Source organism: Mustela lutreola, chromosome 3, assembly GCF_030435805.1.
Source record: "Mustela lutreola isolate mMusLut2 chromosome 3, mMusLut2.pri, whole genome shotgun sequence".
Taxonomy (NCBI): Eukaryota; Metazoa; Chordata; class Mammalia; order Carnivora; family Mustelidae; genus Mustela; species Mustela lutreola.
In genome coordinates this window covers 36,663,940-36,688,721 of record NC_081292.1, presented here as the reverse complement: position 1 = coordinate 36,688,721, position 24,782 = coordinate 36,663,940, and the positions used below count along the sequence as shown (strand labels likewise).

The 24,782-nt window shown below is 45.4% G+C and overlaps 1 long non-coding RNA gene across 1 annotated transcript; it reads left to right on the top strand.

Moving 5' to 3' along the window:
* The first annotated feature begins 4,970 nt into the window (after positions 1-4,970).
* Positions 4,971-22,483, top strand: LOC131826548 (uncharacterized). Its single transcript, XR_009351644.1, has 3 exons — positions 4,971-5,063; positions 21,291-21,361; positions 22,097-22,483. It is a non-coding gene; the product is annotated as an uncharacterized LOC131826548 (long non-coding RNA).
* Positions 22,484-24,782: the final 2,299 nt, after the last annotated feature.

The window sequence follows — 24,782 nt, the reverse complement described above, 5'->3', positions numbered from 1 at the left end:
TCCTTCTTGAAAGGTTCTGGCCTGATACCTGTGGGAAGTAGCTTTTGACCCCAGTAGGCTGCTGGCTCAGTGAGTTAAAGCTGTCCCTGAAACGCTTTCTGTTTTTCTCCGACCTGTAATGTGAAGCTGGAAGGCCCAGCCCCTCCCTAGTGGGTGGCTCAACACTTCCTCTCGCACTAAATTTACTTATGCCAGTTTCTGTTGAGATTCTTCTGCTTGATGGGGGCTGGGGGGTGAGGTAGGGGGAATAGACTCTCAAAGAACAATATAGGATCAAGATGTGTTTCTCCTCATTCACTTAGAGATCCTGGAGGTACTGGGGAGTGGGCTTGCCGAATTCCATCCTATGTGACTTTACCTCCCGTGACCTCTTGGAAAAATCTTCCACCCTCCATTGTACTTCCAATTACCCTGAATATAGGAGAGTAGTTGATTCTCCAGCATTCTCTAACCAGAGGTTCTCCATGTTACTCTTATACTACCCACAATCCTATCATGGCCAATAGTAGCAACAACTAACATTATCAATCAGTCGCTACATATACAGGGACTCGTTAAGCCGTTAACATGCTTATCTCATTTTGTTCCCATAGCAACCCTGTGAGGTGGGTATCCATCCCTGTTATTCCATTGTGCAGACAGCGAAACTAAGGAGCAGTTGGGCAGACTAACTTGCACAAGGGCATCATTGAGGTTATAAATGGCAGCACTGCTGCTAACCCTGGTCTGTCCCACTCCAAAACCCATGCTTTTAGCCAGGACCCTAAACCGTCTGTCAAGTGGGAGTTGATAAGGAAAAGGAATCTCGGTTTCACAACTGGCACTAGGTATGTTACGTGGCAGGATCGAATGTAATTTTTTCTCATTCTAAGATCTTTCTTGTGCTCATCTTCTCCTGTGCCCAGGATGCTGATAAGTGTGGGACTCCAGATGGATGAGAGTAAAGGGGTTAAGGGAGACAGGACAGGAGAGGGCAGAAAAGATCCTCTTGTGGGCATGAAGAGAAATGTCCTCTGAACTCTCTAGAACGGGCCAGAGAGGGCCTGCCAACTGAGGGAATGAAGATTTCAGTGTTTCCAATCGGTCCAGTGTTTTGACCGGGATTTCCAGAGTGTCCAGCCACGAGCCCCAGACACCTCAGGGGGTGGGGACAGCTGAAGTGGCCTGAGGGCCTCCACGGAGGGGGTGGTCAGTCCTACAGTAGTTCACCCTTTGCAGTCTCAAAGAGGTGTGTGTTTTTTGAGGGTTGACCAGACTCCCTAGCCCTTTCTGCACCCTTAACCATCCAAAAGAAGCTCACAGAAGCTTCTCCCACCCACACCACCTCAACCACATGTCAAAAGAGTGCACCAGTAAACAGCCTCAGCTTGCTGCCCGCAGGAGCTAAGGGCAAGGTGCCTGCCGTAGCAAAGTCTCGGGTTACCAAGACTTCTTTCCCTTTGCACTCCCATTCTGCAGGGCATTTTTAGTGGCTTATAAGTTTTGGCATAAATAATTAAAACTAGGTTAGCCTTGTCAGAAATAAACACTTGCAGCTGCGATATAATATAGTCTTGAGGGTGTGTGAATGTTTGTGTTTCTTGCTGATACGTAAACCTTGCTCCATGGATAAGTCCACATTCCAGGGGTCATGTTCCTGTATCTGTTGGCGTAAACTGAAAGCACAGAATTGTCAGCCTCACTCCCTTCAACCAAACAGCTCCCTGGACCCAGGGACAAGCTGGCACCGGCCATGTGCAGCTGCGGGCTGTAAACCGCGTGTCTAGGTTAATATTTGCTTATGTTTCTATCTTGCCTGATAGGTGGATGGAATTTGCCTAATGATTGTGTTTCCCTGAAAAGTTAATCAGTATCTAAAGGAACCAGTCACAGAGCACCACAGAGGTGTAGTAAAGTTGGACTCTGAGTACCTGTTCCCAAGGGTCATGTCCCTGGGGTCAGAGCGACAGGTAGGCTGCAGGGACAGGGCATGTGACCTGAGGAACCCAGGCCTCTATGGCTGCTGGGCCGTTATATGCCCTGTGCAAGGCTCTAGAATCCGAAAGCCTGGGTACTATGTGATCTGGCCCACCAACTGGCCTAGCTACAGCCCTGCTTTCTTCAGGCCCCTTCACCCCCTGATGGGGAGACCTCTGTGTCCACTTTGTCAGGGCTGTTCATCCTAGAGTGATCAGCCAGAGGGACACTTCCATCCCTGCCAACAAAAACTGAGCATACATCATGGGCCACGCCTTGAGGACATTGAAAGGAAGAAGGTGACCAAGATGCTGGCCCTGGAGCAGTGGACAGTTGAGAGAAGGGAGACCAAAAGGGCAATTACAGTCTGGTGTGACATGCTCCATGAGGGAGTCTGCCCATGAACACAGCTTGGGGGATCAGGGATGCCTCTTAGAGGAGAAAAACAAAATCTGAGCTAAGAACCTGGAGGGCAGTTGGATCTCAAGGATGTCTACATCCTACTCACCCAAATCTGTGAATATTACCCCCTATGGCAAAGAGCTCTTTGGAGGGGTGATTAAGGTAAGTATCTTGAGATGAGAGGTTATGCTGGATTATCCGGGTTGCCCCAAATGTAATCACAAGTGTCTTTGTAAGAGGGAGACAAAGGGAGACCTGACTTTGGCCGAGGAGAAAGCACGCTGACTACAGAGAGGAGCCTAGAGTGATATGCTTTGAAGATAGGTTGGGGGCCTCCAGCCTGAAACACGGGCAGCCCCTAGAAGCTGAAAAAAGCAAGGAAATGGATTCTCTCCTCAGAGACTCCAGAAGGAACCAGCCCAACCAATACTTCCGGCTTTAGCTCAGGGAAACAGATTTCAGACTGCTGGCCTATAGCAGGTTAAGAGAATAAACTTGGCTTGTTTTGAGCCACTATGTTTGTGAAAGTTTGTTACAGCAGCAATGGGAAACTAATACAGTGGGGGTGGGGTTTGGAGACAGCAAGTGGCCGAAGCCAAGGACGCAACCTGGCAAAGACTGGGTATGACACATCTTAGGACTGCAGCTGGAGGACCAGGTTGATGTCAGGGAGGGGAGGGAATGATGTGGTCAGAGTTCAGACTGAGGATGTGCTTAAGGTCAAAACTCAGACCCTATACGTCACATCACTCAACTAGGGTTTCTCCTGTGGGCCCTGGGAGTCATCAAGAGTGTTTTGAGCAGGAAAGAGACACTATCAAATGGTGACCAAGGAAGATATCTCTGGCTAGTAATGCAGAGTCCCAGTTGAGGAGGGTGGAGGGGCCTAAAACCAGAGGCAGAGAGGATGCAGGCAATATTCGGTCCTGGCTCTGTGGCTCTAGTAGCTTCCATTGGGTTTCCAAACTCTCCTCCAAAGAACTAGATCAACTTCATTTCATTCAATTAAATACTGAATCATTCCTGACTTGTATAGGAGTACCCAAGTTTGTTCTTTATGGTCATTGTCAACAAATAGCACTGTGGTAGGCTTGAGTTTTTGAGATATAAAATTAGGTGATGCAGGTGGATTTTTCCAACTAGATCTTATGTAACCATAATGAGGAAACTAACTTGTGATGGCAGCTGGGCCTGGAACTGGTAGGCTGGAATTTGGGGCCTGTGTTTGTATGTCTTTAGTGGATTATATCTGCTACTGCTGATGCTTTCCGGTCTGGTCCCTTCATCAGGTGCCAATGTCTGCAGCAAAATCCAGATTTTCTTGTACTCTCCTAGGTGCCCCTAGATAGAACTTGATACAAAGCTAAATCCTGCAGGAGCCAGTCAAACATAAACAGAGAATGGTGATGCCTGTTCTACCTAAAATCATTTAAATTCAGAGGATTAAAAAATACATCCTGAGGCCAACTTTGTAACTCTAATGAAACTAAGCCCCTTTCAAAAATCAGCCTTCCTTCACAGCTTCCTCTGGGCCCCTTTTATAAAGAGAACCCACCGCTCTGGCTTTTTAAAAATTTGATTTTAAGTACGGGAGAGCTAGAGAGGGATCATCAGAGTGGAGCAGGTGCCAGAACCTTCCTGGTGACAGGCTTGAGCCCTGAGAAGACCAGCTCTCTCCCTCCTTGCCACCCCAGCTGCAGATGCCAAGCTTGAGATAAAGTTTAAAGGACATTGTTAATAATAAACTCAACCACTTAGGAGAAGTCATTGGTTCAGAATATGAGCTCAAGCCTCGGGTATGTGGCCAAGGAGAAAAGCATTTGGGAGAACAGGCTTTTCCTCTTAGGCAGCAGGAATGTTGTAGCCCTTCAAATGTAAATAAAAGCCAAAAAAACTTCCTGACAGAATGTCCTTATTTAAGAAGGGGTCTGGGAGTTCTCTCAGCCTAATGAATAAAACCTGGGATAAACTTTTTTAGGCAGGCTCATTTCATTGAAGGATTCAGGGTAGTGTGTGGTGAGGGAAAATGACAACTGAGTAAATTAGCAAAGAACAAGAGGCCTGGAGCTGTAATTTCTGACTTCTGTTTACAGTTTCGAGATCTTCAGTCTGCATATCCATAAAATGGTGCTAATTAACTTTGCCCCAAACTCTGTGTACCAAAAAGTTTACTGAAGAGAGAAGTGAAGTAATATCAATAAAACCCAGCAATGCTGCCTTATTTATTATTGGCCATGAAAGATGCATTCCTCCAAGATCTTTACATATAAATTTATTTAAACTTCACAGCAAACCTAGGAGATACTTTGGGATTATCCTCATTTTTAAAGGTGAGTAAGCTGAGGTATAGCGAAGACCCATATTTTACACAAAGTCACAGCAGCCAGAGCAGGAATTTGAACCCAAGAAGTTGATCTGCAGAGTCTAGGATCTTAACTACTATTGAGTTTTACAGCCTTGCTAGAAAAAGAAAATCCAAATGATTGACTGCCCAGCAACTATCTCTAAAAAGTAGTCAAAGCAGTAGAGTTGTGTATTCCAAAAAAGGTGTAATAGTCTGTATTAGACCAACCCTACACAGATGTCACACAGATGACAGTGATAAACAAAGCATACAAAACAACTGTGTGAAGCCACTAGAGCATGACCATAATTATGCAGAAGCCGGAGGGGAGTTGACACATGGAAGAAGAAAAGGACCATGGGTGAGCTTCCCTTTATTTATTTATTTTTTAAATTTTTATGGGTTTTTACCTGGTGGTAGACCTCAGTCAGCTGTGCAAGGTAACTAGAGTCTGGGAACAAACTTGAAATCTTATCAGCCTGAGGAATCAGATAAGTGAATTTGGGGCTGCCAAAGCAGCTATAAAGGGAAGGGGAAAATCCTGGAAAGGATAGAGCAAAGGGAGGGAACCCTAAATTCTATATATAAACTCTGCTCAAATCTCTGGTTGACTTCTGAGCTACACACATATAGGGCAAACTCCAAGTAGTTATGCGAGGCGAAGAGAACCAAACAAAAAATGCAGCTGCTGCCCAGTGGAGAGGAGATAGAGTTTGAAGTTGGAGTTCAACCAAGCTAGTTGCCTATTAGAACAATAATCAACAGAAATCAACATGTTACTGAAGAACATACCAGAAACTAGAGTCTGTACAATGTATCATTCACAGTGACCAAATTCAAAATCATGAGATGTTTCAAGAAGAGAGAGAACCCGTACTCAAGAGAGTAACCCATACTCAAGAAAAAAGGCAATCGGGGTGCCTGGGTGGCTCAGTGGGTTAAATCCTCTGCCTTTGGCTTAGGTCATGATCCGAGGGTCCTGGACTTGAGCCCAGCATTGGGCTCTCTGCTCAGCAGGGAGCCTGCTCCCCCCTCCCCGCCTGCCTCTGCCTATTTGTAATCTCTGTCAAATAAATAAATAAAATCTTAAGAAAAAAAAAAGGCAATCAATGGAGATACACTGAGAAGATCCAGATATTGGAACTAGCAGACAAGGTCTTTAAAGCAGCTATTATAATTATGCTTAAGAATATAAAAAAAAAATAAGTTCACAATCAATGAAAAGACATAAATTCTAGCAGATAAACAGAAATGATTAAAAAATATCTTGAAATTCTGGGACTAAAAAATACAGTAAAAATTCATTGGATTTTTACATAAAAATTCATTGGATCGGCTCATGAGAGGATTGGAAATGACAGAAGAAAGTGTCAGTGAACTTAATGATACATCAACAAGAATTAAACAATCTGAAGAAAAGAGAAAAATGAAGTTTAAAAAACAAGTAAGTGATCAGAGACCTGTGGGACAGTATCAAGAGGTCTATCATTTATGACTGGAGCTCTAGAAGGAGGGAAGAAAATGAAGTAGGAAAAAAATGTTTCAAGAAGTAATTGCCAATCTTAATTCAAATTTGATGAAAGACATAATATTATAGATGCAAAAATATAAGCAAACACCAAGCAGGATAAATACAAGGAAAACCATATGTAGTAGTAGTTCATCTTAGCTGAAACCAAACATAAAGAGAAAATCAGCTAGAGAAAGATGGCATATTACATACAAGACTAACAATATAAACGACAGCTGGTTCATTCATGAAGGACAGAAAGAGTGGAGATATGAAGTCAGTTGATCCTCTCTAAAGGGCTGGAAGAAAAAAACAAACAAACAACCCTGTCAATCCAGAATTCCGTATTCAAAAAAACACACCTCAAGAAATAAAGGTGAAATAAAGACACTTTCATATAAATAAGAACTAAGGGAATTAGTCATCGGCAGACCTGAACTACAAGAAATGATAAAGTTCTTTCATGCTGAAGTGAAATGATATCAGACAGAAACTCAATTCATCAGAAAGGAATGAAGGATGTTATAAATGGTAAGTATGTGGATACAGGTAAGAGTCTATTTTCTCTTTAAAGTTTTAAAGACATGGGTGCCTGGGTGGCTCAGTGGGTTGGGCCGCTGCCTTCAGCTCAGGTCATGATCTCAGGGTCCTGGGATCGAGTCCCGCATCGGGCTCTCTGCTTGGTGGGGAGCCTGCTTCCTCCTCTCTCTCTCTGCCTGCCTCTCTGCCTACTTGTAATCTCTCTCTGTCAAATAAATAAATAGAATCTTTAAAAAAAAAAGTTTTAAATACATATGAGTACTTAGAGCAAAACTTGTAACATTATATTGTAAAGCATAGAACATACGTAGATATAATACATGACTAGAGTATACAGACAAAGGCAGTAAATAAAACTGCATGGTTGCAAAATTTTTACATTTTGTGAAGTGACTCTAAGTAAATTGTAGTAAGTCAAGGATATTTATTATAATCTGTAGAACATTTACTTTTAAAAAAAACTAGTGCAAATAGGGATCACTAAAAAACCAGTAGATAAATTAAAATGTGATTCTAAAACAAAACAGAACAGAAAACAAAACAACCCCCACCTCCAACCACACTACCTCCAAAGAGAGCAGGAAAGAGAAACAGGAATAAAAATAGATTGGACAACCTAAAAACAATGAATACCCACATAGGTATATTAATTACATTAAATATGAATTGACCAAAACACTCCACTTAAAATTTAAAAATTAGCAGTCTGGAAAGAAAAAGGAGAAACCTAATTTTATGCTGTCTACAAGCACAATTTAAGTATAAATTCAGAGGAAGTTTGTAAGGAAGTTGGAAAAACTATATTAACACTAATTATTTATAAAATGAACTCATTCTATGAGATCATCATAACCCTGGTACCAAAACCAAGGAAAGTTATTACAATAAAAGTAAAACACACACCAATATTCTCCATGAACATGGGTGCAAAAATCCTTAACTAAATATTAGCAAGTTGAATCTCAAAAATAAAAGAAACAACTCTATTAAACACAGGCAAAAGATGTGAACAGATACTTCACAAAATAGGATATATCACCAACCAGAAAGCATGTGAAAAAGTGATCAACATCATTAATCACCAAGGAAATGTAAATTAAAACCACAATGATATACCACTACTACCCACCAAAATAGCTTAAAGATGACTAAAAACACTAAATGTAGGGATGTCAAGAAGCAATCAAAACTCTCATACATTATTAGCAGATCGAAAATAGTTCAAACATTTTAGAAAAAAAATCTGCCTAGTTTCTTATAAAATTAAACATATGCCTCCCATACATCTCAGCAATTCTACTCCTCTACTCCTTTTAGTACTTACCTAAAAGAAATGAAAACATATCTCCACAAAAGCTTTATACAAGCATATTCATAGACATTATATTTATAATTGCTAAAAATTGGGAAACAACCAAAATGTCCATCATTAAGAGAATGGATAAACAAACTATGATATATTCATACAAATGGAATAAAAGCAGTAAGAAAAACAAATTAACTACCAATAAATGCAAAAAAGGATGAGTCCTTAGCTGAGTGACAAAAGCCTTACACAGAAAGATTATGTGCTGTGCAGTTTCATTTATAGACAGTTCTAGGACAGGCAAAACTAACCTAAGTTTAAAAAAAAATCAGAATAACACTTGTTCTGGGAGTGGAGATGGAGATTGAGGGGGAAGAGTATTTGGAACCCTTTAAGGTAACGGAAATATTGTATATCTTGATAAGAGTTTGGGTTACACAGGGATCTGAATTTCTCAACGCACAATGATTGGTACACTTACAATTTGTGCATTTTAGTTTTTGTAAATTCTACTTGAAAAAAGAAAGAGCTACCTACAAATAGTGAACTTTAGTTGATGATGTGCAATCTAACATGTTTACAGGTGAGGAATGCTGAGGTCCACAACTCAGAAATGTATCAAATAAGGTGGAGGGATCTCTGGGTGGATAGATGGATAAATGCATGATAAAGCAAATATTGTAAAATGTTAACAAATGCAAAATCTAGATAGAGGGTATATAACTGAACACTGTAGAGTTCTTTCAATTTTTCTGGATTTTGAAATTTTTTATAGATTGAGAAAAAAAGAATAGAGAATAGAGTTAAGTAGGGGAAAAAAGTGAAGCGGGCTCTTGGGTTCATAGACAATCAAAGGAATGTATAATGAACGCTGAGGTGCATTGAAATGTCTGCAGCACGGTTTCCAAATTGGATAATTCTGAAAATATCGTGGAGAGCCTAAAAAATATGGGTGTCTCAGCTCCCCTCTTAGAAGTCCTAATTTTGGACTGATCTGGGATGGAGCTGGAAATACTTTTAAAAGCTCACCAGGTGATCCCTGATAACCATCCATCTTAGGAACCACCGGTCGAAGAGGTCACAGTTACTTTTACCTGCAAGAAGGGAAAGATACTGTATACAAGGAAAATCAAGTAATATTTTCAGTTTTGGTAATCTCTGTTCACTTGTTAAGCCTGTACTTTGAAAACAGTTTAACATGGAGCGATTAGTAGTGACTGGTTTCAGTTCATTGTTGTTCTAGGTATAATGGAGTCAGATGTTAAATGCGGGCGCTCCTCATTTCCCTGCTCAAAGGAGTAGTGGTGATGCCACTCGCAGTTGATGATAAACTGGACATCTGGGTGATGCTGAAGACACTGCAGCAGATGTGCATTACAGGGGTATCCTCATGTGGCATCTTGAGCCTTGACAGGGCTGCCTTGGGTAGGAGGAAGTTCAGAGTATCTCCTTCCTGCCCTCATCCCCAAGGCTTCTAGGTAGTTTCCCAGCCTGGGGATTCTCCCCACCTCTTTCCCATTTATCCCAATCCTTCAAATTCATCAGGTCCCCCTTTCTACTAAGACTTCCCCAATTCCCATGGAGCAGAGCTTTTTGGATGGATCACTGGCACAATTCCTATCTCGCAGTATACCTTTTTTTTTTTTTTAAATCTTTTTTTATTCTTTCACATCCCTACTTTCCGTTTCCATACCAGATAAGGAAGGCGTGGTGAACATTTGCTATTTATTTTGCCTGCCCTGGAATTCCCCTCCTCATGAATGAATGTTTATCTCCTGCAAAAAAACCAGAACCTTCCAGACACTCTGTTTTTCATCCTCCCTTTTGGTTAGGATGTGGGCATGTGGTTCTAGACTCCTGCCTCTGACTTGGAATCCTAGGCTTTGCCATGACAGGGGTGGCCTCATCAGCTGGTTCCTGTGAGGTTACCCAGTGGTTCTTCTTGTTCTCCAGCCTCTCATGGTTTCTGCCCATTTTCTGAGTCTGAGTCCCAGCTCAGCTTCCCAGCTATACTTTTCTAAATTTCTTTTCTTCTGGAACCAGGCCATTTTTCTGTTGCTCGCAATTAGGCGAATAGATTTGATCTATATAAGCATTTAAGATACTGAACAACTACGAATTTAGGATTCCAGGAAAGACTCAAAATTTCTTCATCCCTTCAAGAATTTTCCTAGCCATTTAGGGAGGTGTGCTTACTTTTGAGATCTTCTGTGTGGTTCTCTCTTTCTAGAGAGCTTGTCTCAGCTCTCCATCCAGGTTGTAAAGCCTTGAGGTAGGGCTTGTTCTGAGTCCTCCTGTAGTCCAGCTGAGAGGCTAGCTGGTAGTTTTGCTCTTGTAAATACTTACTGATTGATTGAGACACTAATAGAAGTCATTTGCTTTCTTCAAATATGAACATTTCTTATGAGCCGGTAATTCTCCCAGTCCCATGTGAATGTATGTGTATTCTCTGGGTGCGACATTCCATTCATTTTGGGTTGAAGTAAGTCCATTTATTTTGGGTTGTCATGTAAGCCTTCTCCAATTTCCTTTGGGTCTTTGGTTTAAAACTGTTTCCTCATAAAAGGCTTAAGAATTCTTTCAGCCGTATTCAAATCTCTACCACCATGGCTGGTGGGCTCCCTCCCTGCATATCTCAAGGGCTCTATGACCTTCAAGCTGAGAGGCCCAGGAGGCACACCAAAGATTGTCACCATGGCTTTTATCCCAGAGAACAAAAACCAAAGTTGTACACAGAAGCTCTGTCTGGCCAAGCCATTGTCAAGGCCCTCGAGGCTAACTTCATTCACTTACCAGTATTGGCTCTTTCTTGGAAAAGGCACCTGCGTGCATATTTCCTTTCCCGACTCCTATCAGCGGACTCTACCCAGCTGAGAGTCTGACAATCTGTGGATTTTGAACATGAACAAAACAGCTTCTTCCTGTAAAAACACCCTGAGGAGCAGGTAGATTGGTGTTAACTAAAGCTGCTGTCTCCTTTCCAGTCTTGTTACAGATAGGGCCTGGATCTGTGACCTCATCCATCAGTCTGCTGTCAGAGAGAGAGGGAGCACTAACTGTGTGCCAGCAGGGGGCCCAAAGAAATAAAGAAGACAAAGCCCTGCCCTTAAGGGTACTAGTTCAGTTCAAGAAATATGTACAGACTGCCTACTTGAGCAAACTGGTATAGGGCAGTGGGCCAAAACCAGGGTTGATCATGGCTGAGAGCTATTAGGTGGGTCTTCCAAGTCTCTGCTACTAAGGTGGGAGGTCTGGGATCCTTAGGGTATGCCACGACGCCCTCAGGGTGGAAGGTGACAGCATCCTGTGCCAAACAGCTGTCCGTGGTCAAGCCGCGGATAGCATTGGATGCCGGTTCCTGGACCCCACCTTCAGAGGCCCTGGTTCACTTCTTGGGGAAGACCAGGAATCTGCATTTTAATTAGTTCTGATGCAGGTGTTCCAGGGACCAAACCTGGAGACAATTTCTCCTTCAGAGGCATTTGGGATAAAAATTTCACCCAAACCTCCTGAGGCCACACCATATCCACCAAACAAAGGAAGTGATTGCTCATTTTTAACCACAGCCACCAGAGAGTGGATACACCTGGTAATTTCTACAGCCTCCCCAACTGCAAAAACAAAGTGTGCCTCCCACTCCTTTGTGGCTAACAGCTTCTATTAACTAACAGGGGAGAGCAGCTTATTGCCTCTGGCACAATTTCAGTAGTTTCATCCTTCAGAAAAATCTAGAGTTTTGCCCCAACAGAGGCTTCTGCTTAAGGACCACTCCCCTGGGTCTGATAACAGCTACCCCGACCTGAGCGTCCTGAAGGACAGAGAGCTCAAGAAATCCACGTCAGGCTCATCAGAGGAGGCTCCAGAAGGGAGCTGGGCCATCCATGGGGACAAGGCGAGCCCAGATGGAAAGGGACAGATGGGGAACTCTGGGCTGGGTACGCAGCAGGAAGGAAGGTTTTGAGGTGGGAATGACCCTCCTTACCTGTGAGGGCTCCAGCCTCAGGCAGCACATGGGAGCCCCCAGCTGTAGGGGGAGGAGGAGGACAGTAATGGGGTTCCTGAGGGAGAAGAACCTATCCCACTGCAGGCTGCGGATGGAGGTAGGGGCCAAAGAGGCGGATGGCACCTAGATGTGTCCAGACCCTCGGGTCTCCGCCTGCAGGAAGCAGTCAGGCGCAGGCTCCTCTGAGGGCCAGCCTGCTGGAGGGGCAGCGGCCTGATGTTCTCACCTGGAATTGAGGGCAGAGACTCAGGTAGGGAACTCTCAAGGGGGAGAGGGCTGAACCTGGAAAAGGGGCTTAGTAAAGTCGCCATCAAAGAGTACTAGCCTGGTATTAAGCCCTGGGACAATGAGGAAGAGTGACAGGACAAGCTGAGGTCAGTCAGCAGATTAATTGTGGAAGGTAGCCCCTGGCTGGGATGCACTCACAGAACAATTAGGAAGAGAAAAGGGAAATGGAGGTGATTAAAAACTTGGGAGTCTCATCATAAGCTGAACCAATAGAGAGTTTCTGGAGATGCCACATTTAAACTTCCCTTCCCCTTCGGCCCCTCCTCCATCTTGAAGCCAAAAGTTCACATTATTCCACAGGGCACCCAATAAATGTCCAGTGCTTCTCTAAATCAGTTTGACTTCTTTTGTTCCTTGATAGACGGGAGGAGCCAGCCTCAGCTGGAGTAGGGGTGGAGGCTACAGGACCCTTGCCTCAAGGTCTGTAACCCCAAGCCTGGTCCTGTTTTCCATTAATAATATCATTAAGGCCAATGCATCTGAGTGGGCCCCTAAGAACTTATCTGAAGATTAATATCACAAGCCTGATACTGAGCACAAAGCTCTAAAACATATTCGTGCTCAGGAAGATGTTTGCTAATGTTTGGCTTTTATTTCCCTTGGAGCTGGTATACATCAGCGAGGCCTGGGGATAATGAATAACAGCACGGACTATAAATTTTAAAACAAACAAAATAAAAACTGAAAGAATGCTAATGCAGACCATTGCTGGGATATGGCGGGTGTTGCTAAGATCGTGGTGATTAGACCTTACTGAGCAGATTCTATTATCTGGTTGTTAGGAGCAGTAGGTGGCTACCTCTTTATTGTATTGGTTTCTGAGTTATAAATTCTCAACACATCTCCTTGCAAATGTGACAAATGAGGCGACAGCAGGAAGGCAAGGGAGGGCAGACTTGAGAAGAAGATGGATGGGGTCTCTGGCAGGGGCCACTGGCTTCCCACCAAAACCTATCTCCCCTTCTTGCTGGGTGAGAGTTAGGCAGTATGGTCCAGTTCCTCCTGCAAGTAAGAGTGGCCAAGGACTGGATAACTGACTTCCAGCCAATGGAGGGTGAGGAACTTTTGAGACAGCAGCATGCTTCCTTTATGGTCTTGTTCCCCCTCCATTGGCTCAAGGCCCTTGTGGATAATGAGACCACAGCTGGAAGGAGCCTGGGTCCCTGAATCACCCTGCAGCATAGAGCCACCTGCTGATCTGGAACGTCCACCCTGGAATGTTACAGGATCTAGAGATACACTTCTAATGTATACAGGTCCAGACATTTTGGGGTCTAGTTGTTACAGTGGTTTAGTCTGTCCTAAGTAAAGCAGGGCCAATTCAGCATACCCACCACAGGAATTCTGAAATGGGAAGGAGGACCACAGAAACTTTGCTTTTCATGAGAGCTCACTCCTAGGAAGAAAGGAGTCTTCCTAGGAAGACATCTTTCTTGGGGCTGATGGTCAAGGTCTGGGAACCCAGAAATAGGACCCTTGAATGAAGTATGGAGGGTGGTAGGGGCTGACCTTTTCCTGAGGTGGGAGGAGAGCCTCAAAGCTCTTCCTGGGCCATTCCTGGCTAAACAGGGGTAAAGACTTTAAGACTGACAGTCATGCAAAATGCCCTCTGGAAATTAGGGTCCATTTCTTCAGTAGAAGGAACCAGAAGTTAGTCAAACATAGCAGCCAAACAAATCCAACATCACAGGCTTCTGCTGAGGAGTTGGGTATGAATGCAAACCCTAGGAGGAGCTGTCAGCTTACAGAGGAGTGCAGGTCCAGCAGCCCCAGGCACCAGGGGCTCCTCCGTAATATGGTCCTGGGAAGGAGCCACTGGTGAGCATGAATCAGAGACCCTCAGTGGGATCAAGAGCAGCCCGCCTCCATGAAGCCTCTGGGGACAGTGTGTAAAGGACTGCAGCAGCAAGAGGCTGATCTAGGACATCAGGAGAAAGGCCTAAAAGGTGGGTATGGAACGCAAGGGACACACCCTTGACACACCCTTGAGGTTGAACTCAAGCCCTTCATTATCTCTTCCAAGATGCTACAACCCTAGGAAGTAAGCCATAAATTTAAATACGTATTAAATCACTATGTTAATGACATTCCAACACTGCCCTTGGGTACTCAGCTGTAAAGATTGACTTAGTGGAAAAGACATTTTCAAACCGGAGGGAAAAAACAAGATACTTTTCTCTGAAGTATTCATTCAATAAATATTTTCCTAGAGGTTACAGAGAGAAATAAGGCCTGCCTCCTGACCCACTGAGCTAATAAAGTAGGAGTGTGATTTTCCAAAGCAGAGGTATGTATGTCAAGAGGAAGAGACCCCGAATCGCTAAGGAAATGTTGAAAAACAAAAATAAAACGGGGGGCCGGGCACCTGGGTGGCTCAGTGGATTAAGCCTCTGCCTTTGGCTCAGGTCATGATCTCAGGATTCTGGGGTCAAGCCCCATATCAGGCTCTCTGCTCAGCAGGGAGCCTGCTTCCCCCTCTTTCTCTGTCTACCTGTGATCTCTCTCTCTCTGTCAAATAAATAAATAAATTAAATATTTAAAAAAAATAAAAATAAAAATAAAACGGGGGGCATCACGTTACCTGATTTCAAGCTTTACTACAAAGCTGTGATCACCAAGACAGCATGGTACTGGCATAAAAACAGACACATAGACCAGTGGAACAGAGTAGAGAGCCCAGATATGGACCTTTAACTCTATGGTCAAATAATCTTCGACAAAACAGGAAAAAATATACAGTGGAAAAAAGACGGTCTCTTCAATAAATGGTGCTGGGAAAACTGGGCAGCTATATTTAGAAGAATGAAACTGGACCATTCTGTTACACCGTACACAAAGATAAACTCAAAATGGATAAAAGACCTTAATGTGAGAAGGAATCCATCAGAATCCTAGAGGAGAACATAGGCAGTAATCTCTTCGATGTCAGCCACAGCAACTTCTTTCAAGATATGTCTCCAAAGGCAAAGGAAGCAAAAGCAAAAATGAACTTTTGGGACTTCATCAAAATCAAAAGCTTCTGCACAGCAAAAGAAACAGTCAACAAAACAGAGGCAACCCACGGAATGGGAGAAGATATTTGCAAATGACAGTACAGACAAAAGGTTGATATCCAGGATCTATAAAGAACTCCTCAAACTCAACACACACAAAACAGACAATCATATCAAAAAATGGGCAGAAGATATGAACAGACACTTCTCCAATGAAGACATACAAATGGCTATCAGACACATGAAAAAATGTTCATCACTAGCCATCAGGGAGATTCAAATTAAAACCACATTGAGATATCACCTTACACCAGTTAGAATGGCCAAAATTAGCAAGACAGTTTACAACATGTGTTGGAGGGGATGTGGAGAAAGGGGAACCCTCTTACACTGTTGGTGGGAATGCAAGTTGGTGCAGCCTCTTTGGAGAACAGTGTGGAGATTCCTCAAGAAATTAAAAATAGAACTTCCCTATGACCCTGCAATTGCACTACTGGGTATTTACCCCAAAGATACAGATGTAGTGAAAAGAAGGGCCATCTCTACCCCAATGTTTATAGCAGCAATGGCCACAGTCGCCAAACTGTGGAAAGAACCAAGATGCCCTTCAACAGACGAATGGATAAGGAAGATGTGGTCCATATACACTATGGAGTATTATGCCTCCATCAGAAAGGACAAATATCCAACTTTTGTAGCAACATGGACGGGACTGGAAGAGATTATGCTGAGTGAAATAAGTCAAGCAGAGAGAGTCAATTATCATATGGTTTCACTTATTTGTGGAGCATAACAAATAGCATGGAGGACATGGGGAGATAGGAGAAGGGAGTTGGGGAAAATTGGAAGGGGAGGTGAAACATGAGAGACTATGGACTCTGAAAAACAAACTGAGGGTTTTGAAGGGGCGGGGGGTGGGAGGTCGGGGTACCAGGTGGTGGGTATTATAGAGGGCACAGATTGCGTGGAGCACTGGGTGTGGTGCAAAAATAATGAATACTGTTATGCTGAAAATAAATAAAAAATAAATTTAAAAAAAAAAGAAGAGAAAGGGGGCAATTCAATAAGAAAAAGAACATTCAGGGAGAGAAAGAAATGAAATATATTAAAACATAACAATCTAATAATGAGCGGACAATGAATTTGATTATATTCCAGAATTATCCCACAATTTTACTTTTAAATTCTGTCAACATTCTAAACTATTTAGCGTGACATGAATGACATCTTTGTGTGTGCTCAGCAGGAACTGAATTTTAACTAGTGGTAAAAAGCCATACAATTACTTCCCTGCCCCGAAGAAGGTGTGAACCTGGCCTTTTGCACTGAATTTTAGCCTGGTGGGTTTGAGAGCAGACCTGTCCTGTGCCCACCTCCCTTCCCCGAGTGGGAACTGATGGAGACACTAGGGGAGAGACAGGGACAGGAGGTGAGGCTAAACTGTTAGATCTCTGCTCTTAGGGGGTCTCGAGCTTTTTTTGGGACAGTGGCAAATCTGCAGAACCACTTCAGCACTCACACTGGAACACAAAACATCCCAAGTAAAATGAAGTTGAAAGTGTTATTTGCAAAACTAAACATACTCTTGCCATATAATCGAGCAATTGAGCTCCTTGAAAACTTAACTTTGGTACAAAAACCCGGACATGGACGTTTATAGCAGTTGTGTTCATAGTTGCCCAAATCTGGAAGCAGCCAAGATGTCCTTCAACACGGGAATGGATACACTGTGATACATCCAAACAGAGGACTAGTATTCAGCAATAAGAAGAAATGAGCTAAGCAGCCATGAAAAGACTGAGAGGAACCTTAAATTCATATTACTAAGTGAACTCAGCCAATCTGAAAAGGCTTCATATTGTGTAATTCCAACTACGTGGTTTTCTAGAAAAGGTAAAAACGACAGAGACGGTAGAAAGATCCGCTGTTGCCAGGGGTTGGGGCAGGAGGTGAGCAGCAGGGGACCAGAGAGGAGGGAGGGACGAATGGGTGGAGCACACAGGAATTTGAGGGCCTCAAAACTAGTCTGATATACTGTATTGGTGCAGACGTGTCTTTCTCCATTCGTCAGAACCTACAGATGGCACACCAGGAGTGAATCAGTGCACACTAGGGACTGTAGTCAATAATAATAATAATTGATTCATCATGTGTCATAAATGTATCACACCAATACAGGTGTCAGTAACAAGTCGGGCGTCTGGGAACTTTGTACTCTTTGCTAACATTACTCCGGCCTGCCAGCTCTGTTGTCAGCCTCCACAGTCCAGACCTACTACTCTGAGGCTGACCCAGAGCCGCCCGCGCCTTCAGGAGTTATCCCGACCAGTGTGTTTGTGCTCACAGAAGTGACCACTGGTCTTCACTGACTGCTGGGACAGCCAAGTGGGTGGTATTCCAGAGCTCTGCTGATTCGGCTGCCTGTGCTCAGGCCATAAGTTCCTAAGCCCCGAGGCCCTTGCCTCTGCTGGTCAGAGAAGAGGGAGAAGCAGGGCTGAGAAGGGAGGTGGGATGGTGCAGTGGGACACTCACAGGCTCTGGGGACAGCGGCTCTGGGCTGGTGTCCCAGGTCTCCCCTAACTCACCTGCAAAAGGGTCATTATAGCACATGCTTCATGGGGCTCTTGGAGGGAACAAAGGAGATGTTTGTTATAAGACAATGACCACAAATGCCTGGAATGGAGAAAAAGCTTAGTAAATGTTATACTTATTAAAATAAAATTCATTTTATTAATAATGATGATAAATTATAATTAAAACTAAAAGAATAATAGTAAGTGTTACTATAACTCCTTTCTCACAGGTTTTTGGCAAGGGATAGCTCAAAGGGGAGAATGTGTATAAATGCTCAAGACAGAAGCACAGTTTGCAGACAAGAAATGGTAGCTTTGGGATCACAAAATTATGTTATATTGTCCATAGTCATGACACAGCAAAGGATAGATACAGATGCTGGAAAAACCCACAGTGAACTCCTGCTGGGTTCTATTCACAAAGGTTGGAGTTCTCAAAAAAAAAAGTCTGCTGATGGAACAGTTATCAGACAATCCCATTTGGGTTTGCATTGTTATCTGGCTTCAATGGGCAGCCATCGCCTGGGTGACATTTCTAGAGCCAGTGCTCTGAGGGGTCAACACCTCCCTCCCTGGCTGGCTTCCACATTCCTCCAGCAGGAGCATCTTTTATGAGATGACAGGAGAGGCGTTCATAGAAAGGCAGTCAGTTACACAGTGGGACTGATGGTCTGCAGGAGAGCGATGGCCGCTTTTAACCCTCACCATGGGGGCCCAGCAGGCCATCAAAGCCCAGGCAGGGGGTCACAGGACCCCAGGGTGACCGGCTGTCCTGGCCCTGAGCAGACTCAGCTCCAGCGGGCTCTCCCCGGAGGCCAAGATGACCTCCAGACTCTAGCCAGCTGGGCACAGTGTCCTTGATATTTCTGGCTTGGTATTTGGGGCACAGGATGCCTGAGCTTCCACTCCTGCTGCTGTGGGGGCAGCCTCCATGCTCTGAATGTCCTGAGAACTCTTAAAAAAAAGAAAAAACAAAACAAAAAAAACTGGTCCAAAGCATGAGGAAAAGTGACTCTGGCCTCTGACACAGATCCTTTGTAGGAGTATGTGCACAATAAATATCTCTGGGGTTTTCCTTCCAGACAGTGCATGGTACCCCAGTGTGTGGTATGTGAGCCACACACTGGCTTGGTTTGTACTGTAAATATATGCTGTATATGTATATGTACATATACATATATGTACAATATATGTACTGTAAATATATGCTCAGTGAATAGACCACTAGCTATTAGGCTCTTTTGCTGCTGTGATAAAGATTTGCAGAGTGTTCACAGGGAAAAGAGCTCCTGCCATGGGCAACATAGGAATGGAGCATGATTCACACAAGGCAGATGAGATCAAGGTCCTGTCCCATCCCCAGCACTCCTGGGACTCACCCTCCCCCCGCCCTTCCTTCCTTCCTTCCTTTCTTTCTCTCTCTTTCTTTCTTTCAAGATTTTATTTATTTGAGAGAGAGAGAGAGAGAGAGAGAGCAGGAGTGGGGGGAGGAGCAGAGAGAAAGGGCAAGAGAAAGAATCTCAAGCAGACTCTACACTCAGCACAGAGCCTGATGCAGGGGCTCGATCTCATGGCCCTGAGGTTATGACCTGAGCCAAAATCAAGAGTCAGATGCTCAACTGACTGAGCCACCCAGGGTGTCCCACTCCTGTGACTTTCTGGGGAACAGTGAGAGGCAGGGGGCACCTTGTTAACCTGAGCCAGGGCAATGATGGGGCCTGTCTAGGGCCACCACTCCTCTGAAAGTCCCTCCCCTGGGAGCTGTGTAGTGAAAGCAGCGGCTCATGTCCAGAGTGTTTATAGAGCTTCGGGAGTAGAAATGAGCAGAGCTAATATTTAGTCGTCTAGCCTGGTCTCGGCTGGGATTCACTTCCTAGTTCAGTCCCCAGGCTAGTGAGTAAAGGTTTTCAGCCTGGGCTTTAGCACTGGTCTCCATTTTACAGATTAGGAAACTGAGGTTGAGAGAGGTAGCAGCCTTGCCTGAGACCAATCAGCGTGTCTGTGCAGAGTCTGGATGTAAAGCCAGGCTGTCTGACTCCAGACCTTGGCGCTTAGCCTGCGTGTCTGCAGAGCTCTGGACTCGCTCCTGGAGGAGTGGCTAGGGAGCACTCTTCTGGCATAGCCTACACAAGGAGAGTGCTGAACAGCCATGCCCCAGAGGTGAAGGCCCCGGTGAGTGTGCTGTCCTCCTGCCGACACAAGCCTCTTGCACCTCTGTACTCCTGCAGGCTGGGTCGGCAGTGGGGGTTGCTCACTGGCCTCCGTGAGGCTGCTGGAAGCTGTGGGGCTTCAGACCTACCAGTTCTTCAACAAGAAAAGACCGTTAGGCCTAAGGAGGGACAGGAGAGAAATGAGGCAAGAGGGATGCCTGTCGCAAGGCCTGTCCTCTTGGAAAGGAAGTCAAATTTTGGAATCATCTTTCTGGGTTGTCAAGGGGACTTACCGAACCCATTAGACCCATTTCTTCACAGCCTCTCCATATTTTGTGCAGAGTGCGAAGTTAAAAGACGGGCCATACTTGACTGCTGTCTAAGCCCCGGATGTTTGTCATCACTATTCTCTACTGCCCAACTCCACCTTCAGGAGTTTCAAAAATGTAGAGGGCATGATTTGGTCTGTGACTTTTGTATAAATTTATTTAATGCAGATATATTTCCTCAGCACCTGCTGTGGACCGGGAATATCCATCCCTCCATTCATTCCCCTGATTTATTACAGGCCAAGTCAGTTGCGGCCTCCCCGGTGAGGCTCAGCAGGGGTCTCACTCAGGGATCCTGCCACACTGGGTGGGGCAGGAGGAAGGAAGAGTGGGGGAGGTGGCGGGAAAACTGGTTTACAGTTGTTGAGAGTTTCCTGTGAGCCAAGAGATTACATCATTTAGTCCTCTCCGTTGACTGTCAGGTAGATGTGCTCATTATCTCCATTTTACAAGGAGCAAGTAAGATTTGGCAAAGTTAGGTAATTTCCCCCAAGTGTCATAGCCAGTACACCGCAGAGCTGGGTTTTGAACTCAGATCCCCGACTCCAATGCCTGTGCTTTTCTTTGCCACCTTATATTCCTTGCCTTTCACAGGTATTATTAGCCCCAAACCCACAGGGAGTCGCCATCAGTCCCATGTAACTGTCAGGGAAACCAAGGCTCGAAGGGGAAGGGGGCTTGCCAAGGCCTCTCTGGCTGGAGCAGGGATGTGAGCCCAGGTAGTCTGGTGCCAAGTCCAGGGTGTGCGTGTTACTCCCCAGAGCCTCTCTGGTATACAGCCCTGGGGCCAGGAGCTAAGATGCAGGAGGTCCCACTGCAGCCTGGTTGGGCCTCACCCCAAGCATTGGTGTGACATAGATTGTGGGGCTGAAGACTGTTTTGCTGCTGTGTTTCAGGCTAGTGCCCAAACATCACTTGAAGCACTCAGGAAGCTGACAGGTGGAAGGTGATGGCCCGAGGAGTGCAGGTAGGAGTGGGCGACAGGGAAGCCCCCCACCAAAGAAGGTGCCTTGGCAGGCCTTTGTGCTCTTCTCTTGTATTTCATGTTCCAGTGCCATACCCTGTGATTTTCATCATTTATGAGTGTGAAGAAAGAGGCCGCTGATTCACAGGGAAAGGAAATGGCAAAGGTTCTGAAACTTCCTGTTTGTCTGATATCTGCAAAGATATCTGCGTTATGCAAATACCCTCACTCCCGAAAAATGCAGGCGTGTACACACACACACAGGCACATGCACCCTCTGCCTGGCCCTGTGCACTGTGTCTCCTCTGTACTGAGTACATTGAAAAATGATTCCACTCACATGGTAGCCAAGGTACTGGGGGAACCTGCCATAGAAATGTATGATCATTAAAATAGCAGCGTTTGCATGTGGTTTGAATTGCTTAGCAGAGGTCTCTTCCAGGTAAGTCCTTGCTCTGGCCCCTGGCCCAGGGCTGGTTTGGTTTCCACCTGGCAGAGCCTGTGAGTCAGGGACCCGTTATGAGGGAAGCAGATGTGTGAAGAGGCCTCATCCTGGCCCCAGGCTCCTGTCCAGCCCAGGATCTCCATTTCCTCATGGTTCATTCTTCCCTCAAGGGGCTCTTGGAATGTGCTGTATCCCGCTCCCAAGCCCCCAGTAAGTTGAGATAATGACAGACATTGAATATTTGTTCATTGTTGGTTCATTGTGATCTTTATGCAGGTCTTTCTTTCTTTCAGTATCAGTTCGGGATTCAGCCCAAGCCTGTGGCTTGCTGAGCTAGTCTGTGATTCCAGTGTTGACCCCTGGCAAGGACCTGAGATCCAGCCGGCAGGAGCAGCTAGTGGCTGCCTCCATGCTGAGGAACTTTTTAAAAAGCTGAATGTAAGCTTCGATTTTAATAGGTGAAAGTGAAAATGACATGTGACTTCCAGAAAATTCTCAAAGATTCAAAAGAATTGTTCTTTGTCATGAGTTGAATAGCATTCTTCAAACAAATGAATGCTTTTTCTCATATTCAGAGTTGCCTGAATTAGGGGAAATGGATATAAATTGTTGCAAGAGAGAAATTTGGTTAGCTATAAATTAAAATAATTTGTTTTTTTACTCATTACTCTCTTCTTGACCCTACCCAAAAGCCCTCATGTGAGCAGTTGGGGGTGGGGTGGGAATAGACCTTCATTCCCCTGTTTAGAAAGGGATAAGCCAGAAGTTCCAGCAGGAGAGTCCATCACCTAGCCCAAAGCCGGGTTTCCAGATCTGGCTTCTAGGCTGGTGGCTACCCTATTACAAAAGGGAGTGGCCCAGAGGGAGAAGCATGAGCTTGTAGAGGTCAAATAGGGTAGACATCTTGGGGCTGCTATTTGCCAACTGTGTGGCCTTGAGCACTTTTCTTAAACCTTGCCAAGTCTTAGTCTCTTTAACTGTAGAATGGAGTTTTCATGAGGATACAAGGGACATATGTATATAAAACGGCTGGCTCCAGGACCTGGAACCCCAAGGTCAATAAGTGAAGTATCACGATGACCACACCACTCCTTGACAGAGCCTCAGCCACTGCAACAGGTCATGTGGGACCTGAAGGGTCTTCAGAGAGTTTCTAGAATCTGTCTTTGAAGCAGAGGGTTGCCACAGAGACTGCCCTTGTTTTAGGGATGTCTGCGAGGAAAAGAGGGGAGGAATTGTGAACATATTTATGAGAAAGTTTCTCTCCACCCCTTGAGAGGGGCCCAAAGCCAATGTCTACACTTATCTGGAAACTTGACCTGCCTGTCTCTTTGCTGGCTCAGGCTCTAAGGAAATAAGACATTAGCCTTGTGCTTCTCCAGTCCCACAGCTGTGACCCAAGTCCATAGAGAAATAGAAACAGATGCCCTAATACATAACTAGTGTGAAGCAGCTAAAAACAGAGATTCAGCCCATTTACCCGCTGAGCACTTACTGAGCACCTCCTGAATGCCTGGTGTGTTGTTAGATATCACAGGGACTTGTCTCATGAGAATAATGGCTGATTTCTCTAGAGTTCCTACTGAGCACAGGGCACCAGGCTGTGTTCTTCACAAACAGGGTTTCATCCAATTCTTCCAGGAACCTCTCAAAGAGGCATGAATACCTTCTTGATCAATGAGGCACAGAGAAGTTAAGTTCCTTGCCCAAGGCCACACGTGGCAGATGGGACCTGAGCACACCTTCTGCCTGGGGTAGTCTGTGCTCGCCACCCTCACTCTGTGGGCATGTAACAAGTGCCCTCTTACCTCTAGGAATTAAAAAAGCCAGGAGCTGAAGGACATAGTCCCAAATCCTGAAATAAGGATGCAGATGCCAAAGAACCCAGAAATGAAACACAAAGAAGGAGAAGAGGCAGAGTAGGGATGGTGTCAGAGAATGTCTGGGAATGGGAAGGTAGGGGCAGGAACGGAAGTGGAGAAAGGGATAAGGTGCAAACCTTGAGGAGACTGGACTCAGTGCGGTGGCATATGGGCTCCTCAGAGGCCATTTTGGTTTGCCTTGGAAGTGGGGACAGAGCCCTTGGAGAAGGCTGTTGGGCTGACCCTTGGGGGTCTGTCACCCGCTGGGTTCAGGGTTCTGGGGAGTCTGACCATCCTGTTCCTTCCAACTTGGTGTTTGGGGTTTGGTGAGGGTGTGTGGGGGGCTGATGGTTATCTGGGCCCCTGTCCTGAGTGAATGTGGTGCTTGCTGCCCTGCTAGTTAACTATTTGCCTCAACCCTGTGGACACTGGCCTGTGTAGCAGGGTCCTCCAGGCAGCTGAACTGGGTAGCTCAGGTTGGAGCTGTGGGTGCTGGAAGGGGAGAGAGAGAATGGGAAGGGGCAGATCTGCTCCCTTAGTCCCCACATACCCTGGAGGGGCAAGGGCCAGCAGGGGTTGGGCACACCCTCTTCTCCCCAAGGACTGGCAGCCTCAGCAGGGATCAGGGCCCAACCTGGCAGGGCCATGGGCCTTCCCTGGGGGACTCTGTCCCAGCAGCAGCACTGAGACCCTTTGCAAGTCTCTTCAGGGCTACAGAGGTCCACAGTGGGGGCAGAGCAGGAGAGGGAAATGCTTGGCTTCCTCCATACCTGTTCTTCCTCCCATCTGCTCCATCTCAAGCAGCAGAGGCCAGCACCCCCCACCCCCCCAGCCCGCTCAGGGACACAACTCAAAGTCTTATCCCATCCACCTCCAAAAAGGCTCTCGACTGCCCACTTTTCTGCAGGGCCATGTCCGGCTGACTTCTCTGCCTCAGCCACTGCAGTGGCCTCCTACCCTGTCCACCTCTCCATTGCCATGCTTAGCTCTTTCAAAGCCATTCTGCCCCAAACAGCCAGATGACTGGTAATAAAACAGAAATCAAATCACTGTCTCTCAGGCTTCTCTGCCTCCTGGGCGGAAGGGCGCAAGGGGCCCTCCCTGACTGCTCCATTCT